This window comes from Hippocampus guttulatus, unplaced genomic scaffold (genome assembly GCF_054856545.1).
Source record: "Hippocampus guttulatus isolate MCC_2025c unplaced genomic scaffold, RoL_Hgut_1.0 HiC_scaffold_93, whole genome shotgun sequence".
NCBI lineage: Eukaryota > Metazoa > Chordata > Actinopteri > Syngnathiformes > Syngnathidae > Hippocampus > Hippocampus guttulatus.
In genome coordinates, this window is record NW_028233952.1 from 12501 (window position 1) to 20000 (window position 7500).

A 7500-nucleotide genomic window follows, 5' to 3' on the forward strand; every position below is an offset into this window, starting at 1 on the left:
CGTGCCCGGGAAAAAGGCCTCCTTGCAGGCGTGAGAGTTTAATAATAGCGGGCCGGCTCGGCGAGCGTGCGTGCCCGGGAAAAAGGCCTCTTGGCCGGCGTGAGAGTTTAATAATAGCGGGCCGGCTCATCGAGCGTGCGTGCCCGGGAAAAGGGCCTCTTGGCCGGCGTGAGAGTTTAATAATAGCGGGCCGGCCCGGCGAGCGTGCGTGCCCGGGAAAAAGGCCTCCTTGCAGGCGTGAGAGTTTAATAATAGCGGGCCGGCCCGGCGAGCGTGCGTGCCCGGGAAAAAGGCCTCCTTGCAGGCGTGAGAGTTTAATAATAGCGGGCCGGCTCGGCGAGCGTGCGTGCCCGGGAAAAAGGCCTCTTGGCCGGCGTGAGAGTTTAATAATAGCGGGCCGGCCCGGCGAGCGTGCGTGCCCGGGAAAAAGGCCTCCTTGCAGGGGTGAGAGTTTAATAATAGCGGGCCGGCCCGGCGAGCGTGCGTGCCCGGGAAAAAGGCCTCCTTGCAGGCGTGAGCGTTTAATAATAGCGGGCCGGCCCGGCGAGCGTGCGTGCCCGGGAAAAAGGCCTCCTTGCAGGCGTGAGAGTTTAATAATAGCGGGCCGGCCCGGCGAGCGTGCGTGCCCGGGAAAAAGGCCTCCTTGCAGGCGTGAGAGTTTAATAATAGCGGGCCGGCTCGGCGAGCGTGCGTGCCCGGGAAAAGGGCCTCTTGGCCGGCGTGAGAGTTTAATAATAGCGGGCCTGAGAGTTTAATAATAGCGGGCCGGCTCGGCGAGCGTGCGTGCCCGGGAAAAAGTCCTCCTTGCAGGCGTGAGAGTTTAATAATAGCGGGCCGGCCCGGCGAGCGTGCGTGCCCGGGAAAAAGGCCTCCTTGCAGGCGTGAGAGTTTAATAATAGCGGGCCGGCCCGGCGAGCGTGCGTGCCCGGGAAAAAGGCCTCCTTGCAGGCGTGAGAGTTTAATAATAGCGGGCCGGCTCGGCGAGCGTGCGTGCCCGGGAAAAAGGCCTCTTGGCCGGCGTGAGAGTTTAATAATAGCGGGCCGGCCCGGCGAGCGTGCGTGCCCGGGAAAAAGGCCTCCTTGCAGGCGTGAGAGTTTAATAATAGCGGGCCGGCTCATCGAGCGTGCGTGCCCGGGAAAAGGGCCTCCTTGCAGGCGTGAGAGTTTAATAATAGCGGACCGGCTCTGCGAGCGTGCGTGCCCGGGAAAAGGGCCTCTTGGCCGGCGTGAGAGTTTAATAATAGCGGGCCGGCCCGGCGAGCGTGCGTGCCCGGGAAAAAGGCCTCCTTGCAGGCGTGAGAGTTTAATAATAGCGGGCCGGCTCTGCGAGCGTGCGTGCCCGGGAAAAGGGCCTCCTTGCAGGCGTAAGAGTTTAATAATAGCGGGCCGGCTCATCGAGCGTGCGTGCCCGGGAAAAAGGCCTCTTGGCCGGCTTGGGGGATTGAAAAAAAATCCCCCATTCATTTTCAACGGGAGGGGTCGGCGGTACCGCTTGGTGTCCGCCAGACGGCGGTGTGGTAGGCAAATGGCGGGCCTGCACGGCGAGCGTGCGTGCCCGGGAAAAATGCCTCCTGGCCGGCGTGAGAGTTTAATAATAGCGGGCCGGCTCGGCGAGCGTGCGTGCCCGGGAAAAAGGCCTCTTGGCCGGCGTGAGAGTTTAATAATAGCGGGCCGGCTCGGCGAGCGTGCGTGCCCGGGAAAAAGGCCTCCTTGCAGGCATGAGAGTTTAATAATAGCGGGCCGGCTCCGCGAGCGTGCGTGGCCGGGAAAAAGGCCTCTTGGCCGGCGTGAGAGTTTAATAATAGCGGGCCGGCTCATCGAGCGTGCGTGCCCGGGAAAAGGGCCTCTTGGCCGGCGTGAGAGTTTAATAATAGCGGGCCGGCCCGGCGAGCGTGCGTGCCCGGGAAAAAGGCCTCCTTGCAGGCGTGAGCGTTTAATAATAGCGGGCCGGCTCATCGAGCGTGCGTGCCCGGGAAAAGGGCCTCTTGGCCGGCGTGAGAGTTTAATAATAGCGGGCCGGCTCATCGAGCGTGCGTGCCCGGGAAAAAGGCCTCTTGGCCGGCTTGGGGGATTGAAAAAAAAATCCCCCATTCATTTTCAACGGGAGGGGTCGGCGGTACCGCTTGGTGTCCGCCAGACGGCGGTGTGGTAGGCAAATGGCGGGCCTGCACGGCGAGCGTGCGTGCCCGGGAAAAATGCCTCCTGGCCGGCGTGAGAGTTTAATAATAGCGGGCCGGCTCGGCGAGCGTGCGTGCCCGGGAAAAAGGCCTCTTGGCCGGCGTGAGAGTTTAATAATAGCGGGCCGGCTCGGCGAGCGTGCGTGCCCGGGAAAAAGGCCTCCTTGCAGGCGTGAGAGTTTAATAATAGCGGGCCGGCTCATCGAGCGTGCGTGCCCGGGAAAAGGGCCTCTTGGCCGGCGTGAGAGTTTAATAATAGCGGGCCGGCTCATCGAGCGTGCGTGCCCGGGAAAAAGGCCTCTTGGCCGGCTTGGGGGATTGAAAAAAAAATCCCCCATTCATTTTCAACGGGAGGGGTCGGCGGTACCGCTTGGTGTCCGCCAGACGGCGGTGTGGTAGGCAAATGGCGGGCCTGCACGGCGAGCGTGCGTGCCCGGGAAAAATGCCTCCTGGCCGGCGTGAGAGTTTAATAATAGCGGGCCGGCTCGGCGAGCGTGCGTGCCCGGGAAAAAGGCCTCTTGGCCGGCGTGAGAGTTTAATAATAGCGGGCCGGCTCGGCGAGCGTGCGTGCCCGGGAAAAAGGCCTCCTTGCAGGCGTGAGAGTTTAATAATAGCGGGCCGGCTCATCGAGCGTGCGTGCCCGGGAAAAGGGCCTCTTGGCCGGCGTGAGAGTTTAATAATAGCGGGCCTGAGAGTTTAATAATAGCGGGCCGGCTCGGCGAGCGTGCGTGCCCGGGAAAAGGGCCTCTTGGCCGGCGTGAGAGTTTAATAATAGCGGGCCGGCTCGGCGAGCGTGCGTGCCCGGGAAAAAGGCCTCCTTGCAGGCGTAAGAGTTTAATAATAGCGGGCCGGCTCATCGAGCGTGCGTGCCCGGGAAAAAGGCCTCTTGGCCGGCTTGGGGGATTGAAAAAAAATCCCCCATTCATTTTCAACGGGAGGGGTCGGCGGTACCGCTTGGTGTCCGCCAGACGGCGGTGTGGTAGGCAAATGGCGGGCCTGCACGGCGAGCGTGCGTGCCCGGGAAAAATGCCTCCTGGCCGGCGTGAGAGTTTAATAATAGCGGGCCGGCCCGGCGAGCGTGCGTGCCCGGGAAAAAGGCCTCCTTGCAGGCGTGAGAGTTTAATAATAGCGGGCCGGCCCGGCGAGCGTGCGTGCCCGGGAAAAAGGCCTCCTTGCAGGCGTGAGAGTTTAATAATAGCGGGCCGGCCCGGCGAGCGTGCGTGCCCGGGAAAAAGGCCTCCTTGCAGGCGTGAGAGTTTAATAATAGCAGGCCGGCTCCGCGAGCGTGCGTGGCCGGGAAAAAGGCCTCTTGGCCGGCGTGAGAGTTTAATAATAGCGGGCCGGCTCATCGAGCGTGCGTGCCCGGGAAAAGGGCCTCTTGGCCGGCGTGAGAGTTTAATAATAGCGGGCCGGCTCATCGAGCGTGCGTGCCCGGGAAAAGGGCCTCTTGGCCGGCGTGAGAGTTTAATAATAGCGGGCCGGCCCGGCGAGCGTGCGTGCCCGGGAAAAAGGCCTCCTTGCAGGCGTGAGAGTTTAATAATAGCGGGCCGGCCCGGCGAGCGTGCGTGCCCGGGAAAAAGGCCTCCTTGCAGGCGTGAGAGTTTAATAATAGCGGGCCGGCCCGGCGAGCGTGCGTGCCCGGGAAAAAGGCCTCCTTGCAGGCGTGAGAGTTTAATAATAGCGGGCCGGCCCGGCGAGCGTGCGTGCCCGGGAAAAAGGCCTCCTTGCAGGCGTGAGAGTTTAATAATAGCGGGCCGGCTCCGCGAGCGTGCGTGCCCGGGAAAAAGGCCTCCTTGCAGGCGTGAGAGTTCAATAATAGCGGGCCGGCCCGGCGAGCGTGCGTGCCCGGGAAAAAGGCCTCCTTGCAGGCGTGAGAGTTTAATAATAGCGGGCCGGCCCGGCGAGCGTGCGTGCCCGGGAAAAAGGCCTCTTGGCCGGCGTGAGAGTTTAATAATAGCGGGCCGGCCCCGCGAGCGTGCGTGCCCGGGAAAAAGGCCTCCTTGCAGGGGTGAGAGTTTAATAATAGCGGGCCGGCCCGGCGAGCGTGCGTGCCCGGGAAAAAGGCCTCTTGGCCGGCGTGGGAGATTGAAAAAATTCCCCCATTCATTTTCAATGGCGGGGGTACCAGGGGTAGAGCTGGGGGTACCAGGGGTAAAGAGCGGGCCGGCCCGGCGTGCGAGTTTGGCCGGAAAAGAGGCCTCTTGGTCGGATTGGGAGATTGAAAAAATTCCCCCATTCATTTTCAATGGCGGGGGTACCAGGGGTAGAGCTGGGGGTACCAGGGGTAAAGAGCGGGCCGGCCCGGCGTGCGAGTTTGGCCGGAAAAGAGGCCTCTTGGTCGGATTGGGAGATTGAAAAAATTCCCCCATTCATTTTCAATGGCGGGGGTACCAGGGGTAGAGCTGGGGGTACCAGGGGTAAAGAGCGGGCCGGCCCGGCGTGCGAGTTTGGCCGGAAAAGAGGCCTCTTGGTCGGATTGGGAGATTGAAAAAATTCCCCCATTCATTTTCAATGGCGGGGGTACCAGGGGTAGAGCTGGGGGTACCAGGGGTAAAGAGCGGGCCGGCCCGGCGTGCGAGTTTGGCCGGAAAAGAGGCCTCTTGGTCGGATTGGGAGATTGAAAAAATTCCCCCATTCATTTTCAATGGCGGGGGTACCAGGGGTAGAGCTGGGGGTACCAGGGGTAAAGAGCGGGCCGGCCCGGCGTGCGAGTTTGGCCGGAAAAGAGGCCTCTTGGTCGGATTGGGAGATTGAAAAAATTCCCCCATTCATTTTCAATGGCGGGGGTACCAGGGGTAGAGCTGGGGGTACCAGGGGTAAAGAGCGGGCCGGCCCGGCGTGCGAGTTTGGCCGGAAAAGAGGCCTCTTGGTCGGATTGGGAGATTGAAAAAATTCCCCCATTCATTTTCAATGGCGGGGGTACCAGGGGTAGAGCTGGGGGTACCAGGGGTAAAGAGCGGGCCGGCCCGGCGTGCGAGTTTGGCCGGAAAAGAGGCCTCTTGGTCGGATTGGGAGATTGAAAAAATTCCCCCATTCATTTTCAATGGCGGGGGTACCAGGGGTAGAGCTGGGGGTACCAGGGGTAAAGAGCGGGCCGGCCCGGCGTGCGAGTGTGGCCGGGAAAGAGCCCTCCTGGCCGGCCTGGGAGATTGAAAAAAATTCCCCCATTCATTTTCAATGGCGGGGGTACCAGGGGTAAAGAGCGGGCCGGCCCAGCGTGCGAGTTTGGCCGGGAAAGGGGCCTCCTGGCCGGCCTGGGGGATTAAAAAAATTCCCCCATTCATTTTCAATGGCGGGGGTACCAGGGGTAGCAGTACCGATTTTGGTCGTTAGGGGCGCTGTAGTAGGTAAACCAGATATGCGGAGTTAGGGGGTCAAGAAGGCGAAAGGCTTAGAAAGTGACCGTTCACCAAAATACTTTCCGAAACGTATATAGGGGGGCATGTGTCGGACGAGTCACCATGCTTTCTCGATGCTGGAGGTACCAGGGGCACAAAGTTGGCCGGGAAAGATGCCTCTTAGGCGGATTGAAAGCATGAGAAAATGCCCCCCATTCATTTTCAATGGCGGAGAGCGGGCCGGCCCCGCAGCCGAGTGTGGCCGGCGGAGAGGCGTCTCGGTCGGATGAATGAAGCGTGGAGCCGGCCTCTGACGGCGGAGCTCCGCACTTTCGAATATTTTCTATCTCCCCCTCCGGGCGGTCGACGGCAGTTGGGAAGGCCGCCCGAGAGGCGCCCGGGGCGGATACCTCGGGCGAAAAGCCGGCCTCTGACGGCGGAGCTCCGCACTTTCGAATATTTTCTATTTCCCCCTCCGGGCGGTCGACGGCAGTTGGGAAGGCCGCCCGAGAGGCGCCCGGGGCGGATACCTCGGGCGAAAAGCCGGCCTCTGACGGCGGAGCTCCGCACTTTCGAATATTTTCTATCTCCCCCTCCGGGCGGCCGACGGCAGTTGGGAAGGCCGCCCGAGAGGCGCCCGGGGCGGATACCTCGGGCGAAAAGCCGGCCTCTGACGGCGGAGCTCCGCACTTTCGAATATTTTCTATTTCCCCCTCCGGGCGGCCGACGGCAGTTGGGAAGGCCGCCCGAGAGGCGCCCGGGGCGGATACCTCGGGCGAAAAGCCGGCCTCTGACGGCGGAGCTCCGCACTTTCGAATATTTTCTATTTCCCCCTCCGGGCGGCCGACGGCAGTTGGGAAGGCCGCCCGAGAGGCGCCCGGGGCGGATACCTCGTGCGAAAAGCCGGCCTCTGACGGCGGAGCTCCGCACTTTCGAATATTTTCTATTTCCCCCTCCGGGCGGCCGACGGCAGTTGGGAAGGCCGCCCGAGAGGCGCCCGGGGCGGATACCTCGGGCGAAAAGCCGGCCTCTGACGGCGGAGCTCCGCACTTTCGAATATTTTCTATTTCCCCCTCCGGGCGGCCGACGGCAGTTGGGAAGGCCGCCCGAGAGGCGCCCGGGGCGGATACCTCGGGCGAAAACCCGGCCTCTGACGGCGGAGCTCCGCACTTTCGAATATTTTCTATTTCCCCCTCCGGGCGGCCGACGGCAGTTGGGAAGGCCGCCCGAGAGGCGCCCCGGGGCGGATACCTCGGGCGAAAAGCCGGCCTCTGACGGCGGAGCTCCGCACTTTCGAATATTTTCTATTTCCCCCTCCGGGCGGCCGACGGCAGTTGGGAAGGTCGCCCGAGAGGCGCCCCGGGGCGGATACCCCGGGCGAAAAGCCGGCCTCTGACGGCGGAGCTCCGCACTTTCGAATATTTTCTATTTCCCCCTCCGGGCGGCTGACGGCAGGTGGGAAGGCCGCCCATTCATTTTCAATGGCGGAGGTACCAGGGGTGCCGCTGAGGGTACCAGGGGTGCCGCTGAGGGTACCAGGGGTGCAGCTGAGGGTACCAGGGGTGCCGCTGAGGGTACCAGGGGTGCCGATGAGGGTACCAGGGGTACGGCTGAGGGTACCAGGGGTGCCGCTGAGGGTACCAGGGGTGCCGCTGAGGGTACCAGGGGTTCGGCTGAGGGTACCAGGGGTACGGCTGAGGGTACCAGGGGTGCCGCTGAGGGTACCAGGGGTGCCGCTGAGGGTACCAGGGGTGCGGCTGAGGGTACCAGGGGTAAGGCTGAGGGTACCAGGGGTGCCGCTGAGGGTACCAGGGGTGCGGCTGAGGGTACCAGGGGTAAGGCTGAGGGTACCAGGGGTAAGGCTGAGGGTACCAGGGGTAAGGCTGAGGGTACCAGGGGTACGGCTGGAGGTACCAGGGGTAAGGCTGGAGGTACCAGGGGTAAGGCTGGAGGTACCAGGGGTAAGGCTGGAGGTACCAGGGGTT